The sequence below is a fragment of the Amia ocellicauda genome, chromosome 10, assembly GCF_036373705.1.
Source record: "Amia ocellicauda isolate fAmiCal2 chromosome 10, fAmiCal2.hap1, whole genome shotgun sequence".
In the NCBI taxonomy this organism is placed as follows: Eukaryota; Metazoa; Chordata; class Actinopteri; order Amiiformes; family Amiidae; genus Amia; species Amia ocellicauda.
The window spans coordinates 23350664-23364388 of NC_089859.1; positions in this window are offsets into that span (position 1 = coordinate 23350664).

A 13725-nucleotide genomic window follows, 5' to 3' on the forward strand; every position below is an offset into this window, starting at 1 on the left:
ACGTTAACGAAGCATGTCCTCCAGTTGAAGCACGAAATCATAAAGTTCGGTGTAAATGTGTGTAATTCTATCTATTTAAGAATTAGTGAGATGTTTTTGACTTTTTTGTGCACGTGATGATTTAAACGGTAGAATAAGCAGGCAGAAGACTGTCATCTTTGATCAGTCATCAGTGATTCATCAAATCATCTGATTCAAAGAGGCTCCCTTGGCAGGTAATTATCATGTTCTGTAGTAGAGTCAGTTTTTCTATTAACTCTGTCAATTAAGTCAGTTGCCTTACACTTATTTCTGTTACTGTGATGCCTTGGCAGATATTCTGAAGAAAACGTAGGTCAAGATCCTTTTATATTTCTTATGTTATATAGTTTATAATATTACGTCAAGATATTAACAACCACATACATTCAGCCAGATTAATACACACCTAGCCCAAACCTGAGCATGACTCTCTGCTGCTTCCTCTTATCTTCTCTTTCAATGACAGCTCCATAAAACTTATATTAAAGCTACATTTTCTCCTGTTCCACATAACAAAACATCATAGATTTACTAAACGCAGGGCAATTATATTTTCTCATTGCAGCTTTGTTACAATTTGATCCGTCTTCTTAAAACATCTGCATGCCTTTCTTAAGTATTTCCATCGCACCGTTGGCATTAGTTAACTGAAGGTTATGAAAGAGAAACCTTATTTTAGATTTGCTAACGATATAAGGACTTTTGGTTTGTACACGTGTATCTAGTCTGGTATGATGTCGTTAGTTCAGGTTTCCTTTAACCATTTATCTGTTATTACAGCATTCAATTTGTGTGCTTCTCCAACAGTATCAGTAACTGGAACTTAAAGTATCTGAAGGTACTCTGGTGGCATGTGATAACTGGCGATAGAACTGGTCCAGGCATTAACAGTGGCCTGTGAGTCAATAATTTTGCATGATAATGGATACAAAAGCAACCCATTGTGTGTGAGGTAGATGCACTCTATATTTTCGTATGTCGAGTGCAAAAATTGGGGGGTAAATGATTGTCTGAATGGAATAATAATAATACAGATCCTTTCAGATCCTAATACAGATGTTTCAGACTGTTCAGCATCATTTCGGAATTGTAGATTTTTCAAGTTGTACTCGCTGTTACTTGGGAACCTCAGTATTGGTTCGTACTGTATCTAGTCATAGATTTCTTTAAAAGATCCAGCTTTTTAAGCTTTGTGTGTTTCCTCTTGCCTTAAACTGACACAGCAGAAATAATGGAAGTGTGCAGAAATTACAATTAAGTAAATCTAATTGCTTAGCCATGGCAACTGAGTCATTATGCCAAAGGTAGTTGCAGTGGACTAACATTTAGATTGTTTGCATCCAGGATGTTTTCTTTTATGCCCACATTGCCATAGAGTCCAGACTCTTAAAGTTGACATCTTTGGCTAATTTAAAAAAAGTTAATAACTTCGGAATTTAAATGTCCCATTACGTTAATCATACATTTACAACATGTTCATACTCACTTATTTATTATTCTTGGTAAAATAATAGGACAGTACTGTACACAATAGGAGCAAAAAAAACATAAGACTTTCTTTAATGCATTGATATAACATCTGGGACATTTATTTGAACTGTTAAAAATGTGTACAAATTGTACCAGTAGGAAAAACAATCATCAGTAATAAAGCACAATTCATGGTCAAGCAATGAGAGTGAACAATTGAGCACAGGCCTTTATACATATTAGACTTTTAACAACGTATATATTTTTTTATTCTGGTCTTTTAAGACCCAACCTTTTCTGGTTGTTTGATGACAGACACCGTGACGTGCCTTGACAGGTTCTGCTGGAAAAGTTGAAAAAGAAACGACACAAGGGTCCCCTGCCTGTGAGAAATGGAGAACCAGCTCTCGATGGGTCATAGCCATAATAAATTGAGATTGATTTTGCTCCTAGATCGATGCACAAGTCCAGATAAATCCCCCTTACATTTTCCATTCTGAAATGTAAAACATCTTAAGGCACTCCAGTTCAAATACACGTGTCAGCGCGATAAATTGCTGGATTAATTGCAATATAGATTTTAGTGTTTTTAAATTAATATTTAAGCTTATAAATTTAAGGAAAAAACTAGTTGGTGTGTCTAGGCCTCTGGCTCCATCATCGCCGCCCCCGTGGAGTTCGAACAGGTAAGCACTCGCTCTAGAGGCAGTTCAGAGGAGAGCAACCAGACTTATTCCAGGTCTGAAGGGAATGTCCTACTGAGAGACTGAGGAACTGAACCTTTTCACCCTGGAACAGAGGAGACTACGTGGGGACTTGATCCAAGTCTTCAAAATCATGAAAGGCATCGACCACATCAAACCAGAGGAGCTTTTCCAGATCAGCAGGGACACACGCATCCGGGGACACAAATGGAAATTGGGCTTCAAGGCATTCAAGACAGAAAACAGAAGACACTTCTTCACAGAGAGGCGTCACAATCTGGAACAAACTCCCCAGCGATGTGGTTGAAGAGACAATTTGGGAACATTTAAAAATAAATTGGATAGGATCCTTGGATCACTCAGTTATTAATGGACACCAAATGAGCATGATGGGTCAAATGGCCTCCTCTCGATTGTAAACTTTCTTTCTGTAAATGTTCTTATGTTCTTAATTGCATGCCATTAGCAAATACTTTCACTCCACTCCATGGGCAGCATTGTGGAAGTCAGGGCTCTGGACTTTCAATCCCAAGTGGATGACACTGCTGTTGTACCCTTGATCAAGGTACTTTACCTAGATTGCTCCAGTAAATGCCTGGATAAGCGTGTCTGCTGAGAAATTGAGTAATAATACAATTCCTCCACATTGCACGGTGGCATTTGTGCTTGTCAACATGGTCTCTCAATGGCTTACAGACATAAATGAAGTATATGTCTAGTAGTTTAATTTCCTTTTAATAAATTATTGGAATTACAAATTGCTTTTAAATAGTCTGAATGACAAACGGAGCACAAATGCTCCATCGGCATATTTAACAACAACATTTTGCATGCCTTACCTGAGGAATGTGTTGTGTTTTCTGGATAGAGGAGGTTGTGTTTGTTATAACTTCAGTTACATTCTTTCGAAATTTTGAAACCATTATGTCAGGAGTTGTGCCACTTGCCGATTCACCAGCAAGACTAAAGGTCAGCGCATATTAACTGCACTCAAGATATTAAACGGCTCAGTTGTGGAGAGGTTTTCCTGTTCTCTGCTGGCCTTCTGGTGATGTAAATGACGTACCTTCAAAAAACCTCACATTTTTGTTTGATAATAATAAATCTGCGTTGAAAGAAATGCGAGGAGACAAATCACTACAAAGCATAAATTCCGACAGTCTTGTTCAGTGTTTCACTTCAATGATGTTTAGTTGTTGTAATGGTATAATTGGCAACACTGAGATCTTCCTTACTCACCAGGGAAAATAATTAAGCGTAACCGGACAAGTGTGCTTTTATCTTGGACAGACAGACAGTTATTGACATCGTTATGCTGGAGAAAGTGGAAGGAAAGGGTAGAAGGTTCAATTTTTTTCTCTCCTTTGTATCCAGGGAAGTATTTCTCAGCTCCTGTTAAATCCAATGACAAAGGAAAATGAAACAGATGCTACCTTCTACAGCCGCTAATGAGCTGTACGTTTCCTGACCGCTCTGAGGTCCACACCCCCGCAGCGGCCGGGTAACAATGTCTCTGTGATGCAGCCATTGGCCCCCCAGACCCTGTCACCTCGCAGGGTTCGCAGCCCCCGTCTCTGTGGCCGTCCTGCTCACGTCACACCCCCACTCCCCACTCTGCTGTCCCTCCACCTCTGCAAGGAGAGCAGAAGAGTAGCAACACACAGCACGGAAATCGTGGGCTGCACCGCTCAAAGGTTTGGCCAGCCGAGTCAGTTAAATGGGCTCAAATAATTCCAACTTCCTGACCGTGGCTGTAATGTGAATCCTGCCACCATTTTTCCGACATGTTATCCCAAGCCCTGCTTTTCTGTAGGAGCAAACAATTGTATGCTCTTCATACTTCAAGAGGGATCTCTTAAACCAACAAAAACTGTCTTCTTTTGAGACTGAAATCCACCTTCACTCTTCATTCGCACACCATCCATCTACTCCAACCAAAATTCCAAGCTCCAATCAGCGGTTTGAACCTGTTGCCTGAAGTGTTTGGTGGGTCATGTTTGGATACATTGTCAGAAACCATTACCAACTTCACCTCCCAGCAATCTGTAGAGAGTGCCACGAGCTGGTCATGGAAACCACAAAGACAGGCCTGAAGATAAAGGCAGGGAACTGAAGCCTCCAGCAACAACACTACACTTTAGTTCTCTTCATACGAACATTGGCTTAGAATAGAAATATGCTTTCTATTAACTAAAATATATTTCTTATCTTGACCTTTAGCCAGTAGCTGAACATAAGTCAGACTATGATTTTGGAAAACTGCATGTAGGCCTCCAAATGACGTTGAAAAGCAGTTTCATTTCTCCACACAGCTCCTCCACCTTTTCAAAAATTCTTCAGTGGAGTCTCCCTGCCTGGTACTTAACCCACCTTAAAATTGTGATTCCTTCATCAAATGTCATGAAAGCAATATAACTGCCTGCTTTGCTCTAAATGTCATAACCAAGTAGCTTTTACATTTTTTATGAAGCTTATTATGTGCAATTTCGAGAAAGGTTTTTACCCTGGTGGGCTGGTGGCCTTTCAAGAAGAAATACTCAGTGTGTGGACCTGCACTACTGAGACACGCACTTCAAAATCTCTCTGCTCCAACTTGGCCTCTGGAAGGTCTTGCGTAGAGCACAATTGCATGGCTTAATTCAATATTGATTAAATACTCATTTAAATGCTTACAGATTGCTTTGATTTTCTCTCGCTCTCGCTCTCTTTGTTACCTAAAGTGGCTGTTAAATAATTGCTGCCTACTTTTAATTTGTTTAAGTAAGGATGTTGGATTTATTCCTGCAAATTAAACCCTTTTCGCCTATACGTTTTAAGACATAATTAAAGCTCGACTGTAAGTCTAATGCAATTGCAAAAGACTTGACACTAAATTTACGCACTTTACCTGTAATGCTGCATCCGGAATTGGACGGCACGCTCTTGTAGTTTCGGCACAAAGATTAAGGAGAGGAGAAACTATCATTTAAGAGGGCTTGCGTTTCCAAGAGAGGCAGATAACTGGGTGAGAAAAGCAAGAGGACAATATTCATATAGACAGGCTCATTACCGGACGGAAAAGGGGGGATTAAACCACTGTTGGTTCTCAGTTATCGCAGTGTGCATTGGCTGCTAAAATGTAAAGCTTTCTCCTCTTTGTGAATTCATGGATTCACATTAGCAGAAGCTTCACAGGGACCAAAATAATACAAAACAATTATTATAACAATTGTATAAATAGGACATGGCTTTATTCAGAAAATTAACATAGCAGGACACTTTATAGTCATTTCAAAAAGAGCAACAATTGCAATTAATTAATTGCTGTGTGACTGACATTTCATCACTATTCTCTACAATGGTTTCAAATGTGAGCACCTTAGGTTTCAGATTACAGCTTTTTCTAGACAAACATTTGGGGTTGTCTGTCATTTCTTAGTTTATTGCTGTAAATCTGTCGGCAGCAGGATCTCCAGCAGACCTGTATTGTTTGCATAGTGAAAGGTACAGATGGTCAGGTGGTGTGATGCTTTTCTGATGAAGACTCCAGCTGACTGGGGTCTGTAGACATGTCCTCAAAGGTTACTGTGCTGAGTTCATCTGTTGTGCTGCCCGAGTGCCCTGTCAATTTTATTTACACAATTTATGGACTTCACCGTGGAAGCTGCACGCATGTTTAGCTGCTAAATCATACATGGAATCGACACCTCATTGGAGAGGGACAGGCGGGAAATAATTATGAGATTTATGCCATAACAGCATGAAAAACATTCATTATGATTATGGTGTTGACTTCCTTCTCTGGAAAAAGCATCAAGCGAGATTAAGAGCAACAGGAAAAAGTCATTACTTTACTTCAAGACTCCCGGATTCACCGTTGAGAGTTTCTCAATTTGAGATCCTTAGATCCTTATTTTGATGTCGTTGTTTGGCACACATTCAACATGTAGGACTATTAGAGATAAGAAGCGAGAGATGATTATGAGACGCAGCTTGAATGCAACACCAGAACAGCACGGCAACCCACAGCTAACCTGAGTGACAAGACACGAGGCGTGGTGATGCAGGCCAAGTGTTGTCAAAGCTGAACAAACTCAAGTGCTACTATCACAGATGTAAATTATTTTTAACATTGTCAGCACATGTACCAATAACCTCCATATCCTAATCAATTGCTTTGCTCGTTTGTCCTCTGAGAAGCTGCAGTCTCGCTGACAGACACGTCTACAATGTGGTTTGCTTTCATGCTAATCTAATGAGTGCAGCTCGGTCAAACAATATTCAAAATGTCTTGAAAATGCAGGTGTTTTAGTTTAGTATACACTTTGTATAGATGGAGAGGTGTTGATAGTTATGATGACGACCTAACGACCTAACAGACAGGAAAAGTGAGTGTCTCTTTGATATATACAATTTTCATGAAAAATTTAGGTAATCTTGCTCTGATGTTACTTTATAGTAAGAATATATAGAGGTGCTTTAAAAGGACTTCCTCTGATAAAAAAAGGTTAATTTGGCCAGTGGCCTTCACTTTCAATCCTTAAACTTGAATTTGCTTTTAAAGTTGAAGCTATTATAGCTAATAACTGTCAGATCTGAAGCACTGGTTCTTCCAGACAGATGAACTTGGGTGTCCAATGAGGGAAAATTACTCAGTAATGGAACGGGCGGCCAGACAGACAGGTGCTCAATTTGCAGCGTTATGAAAGAACAAGGGAATGCTATTGAAGGATGAGTTGTAATTTCAAAATAGGCAAAAACACTTCCGAACCACATGGATCTTGTTTAAAAATAATCTGTAAAAATCAGAAGGAGATGACTAATGTTTAATGTGTCGAGTCATAACTATGAAAATGCTCAGAACGTACACATTAAAAGGTACATTCTTTTTTATATTACGAGAAATATATTATCACCAACATTTTTAATATACCTGCATTTCTACCACACTAAAAAGAGGAAAGCAAGAAAATACAACCTAAATGTGGTCAGAACATACACTTATTTTCTGTATCTGATTGTATAATCACCCTCTCTCTATCTACCTAAATATCTACCTCTCTCTCTCTCTCTCTCTCTCTCTCTCTCTCTCTCTCTCTATCTGTCTATATATATATAACTTGTCATGGGATGCTTGTGGACTCTTGTGGATTTTCCTTCATTTGTATGAAAAAAGACTCAGTTCCCAAGATGACACAAAACAGCTTTCAGGAAATACAGGGTCACAGGAGGCTCTGTCTTGTTGATATCATGTTAACCTCAGTGGAGTCCAACTATAAAGGTGTCACGGTTCATAAAATCTCTGGTGGTTTAAGTGCTTCACATCCAATGCCCTTACTTAAACAAAAACAAGAAACCCAAAGGCAGAAGCACAAACACACTTCATAGTGGCCGCCGTAATTCCTGGAATTTGTTTGACAACTATGTGAAGCAGCGGCACAATCTGCTCCTGTTAGCATCGGGACTGCGATGCGGGGGGCAGGAGCCAGGGCCAGGTGTCAGGATCAGTACCTGTCGACATCTGACTGATGGTCTCGGCAAAGGGCAACTGTCAGATCTGATCTTGATCTGCACTCTCTGTCGCCCTTGCCTGGAGACTGTATGGAGGAGCACGCTTCCAGACAGGGACTGAGATTAGAGTTGGGTCCGGAAAACATTCACTGTGTATGAACAGGGAATTGTGAACTGGATTACATGAACACAGTTGTTGTTAATAGCTGGACACTTTAATCTGTTTTGACAATGATATTGGTCTTCATAAAGTGTTTTGTTTAAAAGTATTTCTTTCAAAATGACACAGTGGAATAGACTTCCGATTTCATGAAATATAATACATTTCAAAATAATAAAATCACTCCAAAACTGATTCTGAAGCCAGATGCTTTATATGTGGGCTTATGTATGGCAAGCCAAGTTATCATTTAGAGATAGCTTCAAATGCACTTTAAAATAAGATATCTGCAATTCATTTAGAGATATTTTCAAATCATTTGGGGATCTGCAAATTCCTGTATGTAGCCCAGGATTATCACTTCCTGTTCACTTGTTCATTCATTTCTTTCTAACTGAATGAGTAAACAGGAAGTGATCATTTCTGTCAACACACAGGAAGTCACGTACAGATATCTTGAAATAGTTTGCAGATATCTCTAAATGAACAGGAAGTCATTTGCAGATATCCCCAGATGATTTATAGATATCTGTAAATGAACAGGAAGTCTTTTGCAGATATCTTGAATTAAATAATGATAAGCTTTAAATGTGTTATTATTATCCATTTGTATTTCATAATGCTCAGAAGTATGGCAGACCAAATTATATTTTTAGATATCTTCAATTGCATTTCAAGATATCTTTAAATTAATTTCAGATATCTGTAAATGGAGTTAAATGAGATGTCTCCAAGTCATTTAGAGATATCTGCAAAAGATTTAAAGATATCTTGAAATGCAATTGAAGATATCTAAAAATATAATTTGGTCTGCCATACTTCTGAGCATTATGAAATACAAATGGATAATATTTCACAGCACCACTGTAAAGCATTTTGCAAGATAGCAGAAGCTGACCAATGTGTCGATTTCATTGGCAAGAAACCCTGTAGATAACGGGCACCACACCTCTGTACTTCTCCTTCACAGTTAACGATTTACTCTTTGAACTGGTTTTCACAGTATGGTCACTCACTTCATGCTGCATTTTGTTGGCCAGGTTCCCTTAGATGTAACTGATGTGAATAGTGATACAGGATGAGTCAATGGTGCTGTAGCTCTAAGAGTTTATAGGAGCTCGATGCCAGAGCGTCGTGTCATATCTTTTCCATTGCACAATGTCTAAAGGAATCCTTACATGTGGCCGTCTTGGAAGTTGAAAAGCGGACTGATGAAAAAAGGTTAGTCCTGCAGTTTTCAACACAGATCACAGTGTGGATTTCTTTCTTCTAACCTCCCTGCAGCATTTTTCCACCAGTCCAAATGTCAGCCAAACGTGCTGATCATAGAAGTTTACAGTGCTGATCTAAAAAGAAAACAATTTAGATATTTGGGTGAACTTTTTCCAGTAGTTGTCTTTCGGATATTCTGGTTTATCTTCATTTGTATGGGTGTCCCAGCAATATTCAGTAACCTAAAGCTGATTGATTATGCTTCCTGAGCGTGATCAATACAAAACTGTTTTCCTGGGGAATAAGAATTATGTATTTTGATTTTGTTTTATTATTTGAGGATTTGGGGTTTCAGAGTTTCTGTTACAGCAGTTAATAGAGGGATAACAATTGACAGCTTAGCCAAGTGATGTTCAGAATCTTGATTCCATGTTGTGGAAATGTAATGACCATTAGGCTTTTCAGTAGATAATTGGACAGTTGTCAACTTTAATTTCTGTTCAGAAAAAAACTAACCCTTCTTTTTAATTTCTTTAGAGACAATTTAATCATGCTTTTTTAACAAAAGTATAATTTAACATCAGTTCTTTTGACACTGAAATTACAAGTCTTTATTTTTGTACAACATGTTCTGTTTTTACCTAAATTTAAACATCATTTTCACAGGTAATAAAAAAAGTATATTTCACTTTGACAGGTTATTTATTTGAATGTAGCACCCGGGACAGAGAAGCAATGAGGGGAGTGGCGTTGTGGGAGAGAACAACCAGATGGATGACATTTAAATTGGTTTATCATTGTCATTGTCAAAAGCAATTGAAATACAAATCATTAAAATTGGTAAAGTAGTGGTTCTCAACCCTGGTCCTGAAGGAGCCCCTACCCTGCTGGTTTTTATTTCAACTGAGCTCTCAGTTATTTAATTTAACCGTTTAACTGTATTTAGCTACATCCATTTTTCCTTCTACCCTGACAAGCTTCCCAGTCCCGGCTGATGCAAAGCATCCCCATATCATGATGCTTCACCACTGTGCTTCACAGTAGGAATAGTGTTACATGGGAGATGTGCTGTGTTGGGTTTGCACCAGACACAACACTTGGCATATTCTTGGACTACAGATGTTTTTGCAAATTCCAAATGGGAATTTATATGGGTGTTTTTCAGAAATGGCTTCACTTTTGCCACTTTTGCATACAGGCCAGATTTGTGGAGAACCTGAGCTTTCATTGACACATGGACAGTTTTAACTTAGCCATGTAATGCTGTAGGTCTTTCTGAATTGTCATTGGCCTCTTGATGGCTTCTCTGAGCAATGCCCTTATTACCCGGCTGCTCAGTTTGGGGGGACGTGCTGCTCAAAGCAGATTCTGGGTGGTGCTGTATACCTTACACTTAATGATCAACTTGACTGTACTCTAAGGGATATGCAATACCTTTGAAAGCTTTTTATACCCCTCCCCTGATCTGTGCCTTTCCACAACTTTATCTCAGAGTTGTATTGAAAGATCCTTGGTCTTCATGGTAGTGTTTTTGCTTTGAACACACTGCCCAACTGTGGGACCTTCCAGAGACAGGTGTATTTAATCTGAAATCATGTGAACCACTTTAATTGCACACAGATGGACTTCATTCAGTTTATTGCATGAATTCCGAAGGCAATTGTTGCTCTTGAACTCATTTTTCAGGTTTTTATTTATAAGTTATTCCCCCCCATTTCTTCCAAATAAAAGGGAAGATATTATATTCCAATACATCACAATTTCAGGTTGTAACAACAAAATGTGAAAAAGTCCAACAAGGATGAATACTTCCTATAGCCACTATATATACAGTGAGGGAAAAAAGTATTTGATCCCCTATCAATCAGCAAGATTTCTGGCTCCCAGGTGTCTTTTATACAGGTAACGAGCTGAGATTAGGAGCACTCTCTTAAAGGGAGTGCTCCTAATCTCAGCTCGTTACCTGTATAAAAGACATCTATCCACAGAAGCAATCAATCAATCAGATTCCAAACTCTCCACCATGGCCAAGACCAAAGAGCTGTCCAAGGATGTCAGGGACAAGACTGTAGACCTACACAAGGCTGGAATGGGCTACAAGACCATCGCCAAGCAGCTTGGTGAGAAGGTGACAACAGTTGGTGCGATTATTCGCAAATGGAAGAAACACAAAATAACTGTCAGTCTCTCTCGGTCTGGGGCTCCATGCAAGATCTCACCTCGTGGAGTTTCAATGATCATGAGAACGGTGAGGAATCTACACGGGAGGATCTTGTTAATGATCTCAAGGCAGCTGGGACCATAGTCACCAAGAAAACAATTGGTAACACACTACGCCGTGAAGGACTGAAATCCTGCAGCACCCGCAAGGTCCCCCTGCTCAAGAAAGCACATGTACAGGCCCGTCTGAAGTTTGCCAATGAACATCTGAATGATTCAGAGGAGAACTGGGTGAAAGTGTTGTGGTCAGATGAGACCAAAATCGAGCTCTTTGGCATCAACTCAACTCGCCGTGTTTGGAGGAGGAGGAATGACCCCAAGAACACCATCCCCACCGTCAAACATGGAGGTGGAAACATTATGCTTTGGGGGTGTTTTTCTGCTAAGGGGACAGGACAACTGCACCGCATCAAAGGGACGATGGACAGGGCTATGTACCGTCAAATCTTGGGTGAGAACCTCCTTCCCTCAGCCAGGGCATTGAAAATGGGTCGTGGATGGGTATTCCAGCATGACAATGACCCAAAACACACAGCCAAGGCAACAAAGGAGTGGCTCAAGAAGAAGCACATTAAGGTCCTGGAGTGGCCTAGCCAGTCTCCAGACCTTAATCCCATAGAAAATCTGTGGAGGGAGCTGAAGGTTTGAGTTGCCAAACGTCAGCCTCGAAACCTTAATGACTTGGAGAGGATCTGCAAAGAGGAGTGGGACAAAATCCCTCCTGAGATGTGTGCAAACCTGGTGGTTTTGCCACCAAGTACTAAGTCAAAGGGGTCAAATATTTATTTCACTCATTAACATGCAAATCAATTTATAACTTTTGAAATGCGTTTTTCTGGATTTTTTTGTTGTTATTCTGTCTCTCACTGTTAAAATACACCTACCATTAAAATTATAGACTGATCATTTCTTTGTCAGTGGGCAAACGTACAAAATCAGCAGGGGATCACATTTTTTCCCTCACTGTAAATATAAGTAAGGTATATGTATATGTATACACCGATCAGCCATAACATTATGACCACTGACAGGTGAAGTGAATAACGATGATAATCTCGTTATCATGGCACCTGTCAGTGGGTGGGATATATTAGGCAGCAAATTAACATTTTGTCCTCAAACTTGATGTGTTAGAAGCAGGAAAAATGGGCAAGCATAAGGATCTGAGCGACTTTGACAAGGGCCAAATTGTGATGGCTAGACAACTGGGTCAGGGAATCTCCAAAACTGCAGCTCTTGTGGGGTGTTCCTGGTCTGCAGTGGTCAGTACCTATCAAAAGTGGTCCAAGGAAGGAAAAGTGTTGAACTGGCGACAGGGTCATTGGTGGCCAAGGCTCACTGATGCACGTGGGGAGCGAAGGCTGGCCCGTGTGGTCCAATCCAACAGACGAGCTACTGTAGCTCAAATTGCTGAAAATGTTAATGCTGGTTCTCATAGAAAGGTGTCAGAACACGCAGTGCATCGCAGTTTGTTGCGTATGGGGCTGCGTAGCCGCAGACCAGTCAGGGTGCCCATGCTGACCCCTGTCCACTGCCGAAAGCGCCTATAATGGGCACGTGAGCATCAGAACTGGACCACGGAACAATGGAAGAAGGTGGCCTGGTCTGATGAATCACGAGTTCAAGGTGTTGACTTGGCCTCCAAATTCCCCAGATCTCAATCCAATCGAGCATCTGTGGGATGTGCTGGACAAACAAGTCCGATCCATGGAGGCCCCACCTCGCAACTTACAGGACTTAAAGGATCTGCTGCTAACGTCTTGGTGCCAGATACCACAGCACACCTTCAGAGGTCTAGTGGAGTCCATGCCTTGACGGGTCAGGGCTGTTTTGTTGGCAAAAGGGGGACCTACACAATATTAGGCAGGTGGTCATAATGTTATGGCTGATCGGTGTATATATAGGTGTTAAAAAATGCTGTAAAGTAAGAATGCTTTCAAAAATATACATGTTAATAGATTATATTTATCAATTAACAAAATGCAAAGTGGGTGAACAGAAGAAAAATCTAAATCAAATCCATATTTGGTGTGACTACCCTTTGCCTTCAAAACAGCATCAATTCTTCTAGGTACAGATTCAGGGATTTTGTAGGCATATAGTCAGGTGTATGACTAAACAATTATACCAAACAGGTGCTAATGATCATCAATTCAATATGTAGGTTGAAATACAGTCATTAACTGACACAGAAACTGCTGTGTAGGAGGAATAAAACTGGGTGAGGAACAGGCAAACTCAGCTAACAAGGTGAGGCTGCTGAAGACAGTTTACTGTCAAAAGTCATACATCATGGCAAGACTGAGCACAGCAACAAGACACAAGGTAGTTATACTGCATCAGCAAGTTCTCTCCCAGGTAGACATTTCAAGGCAGACAGGGGTTTCCAGATGTGCTGTCCAAGCTCTTTTGAGGGAGCATAAAGAAACAGGCAACGTTGAGGACCGT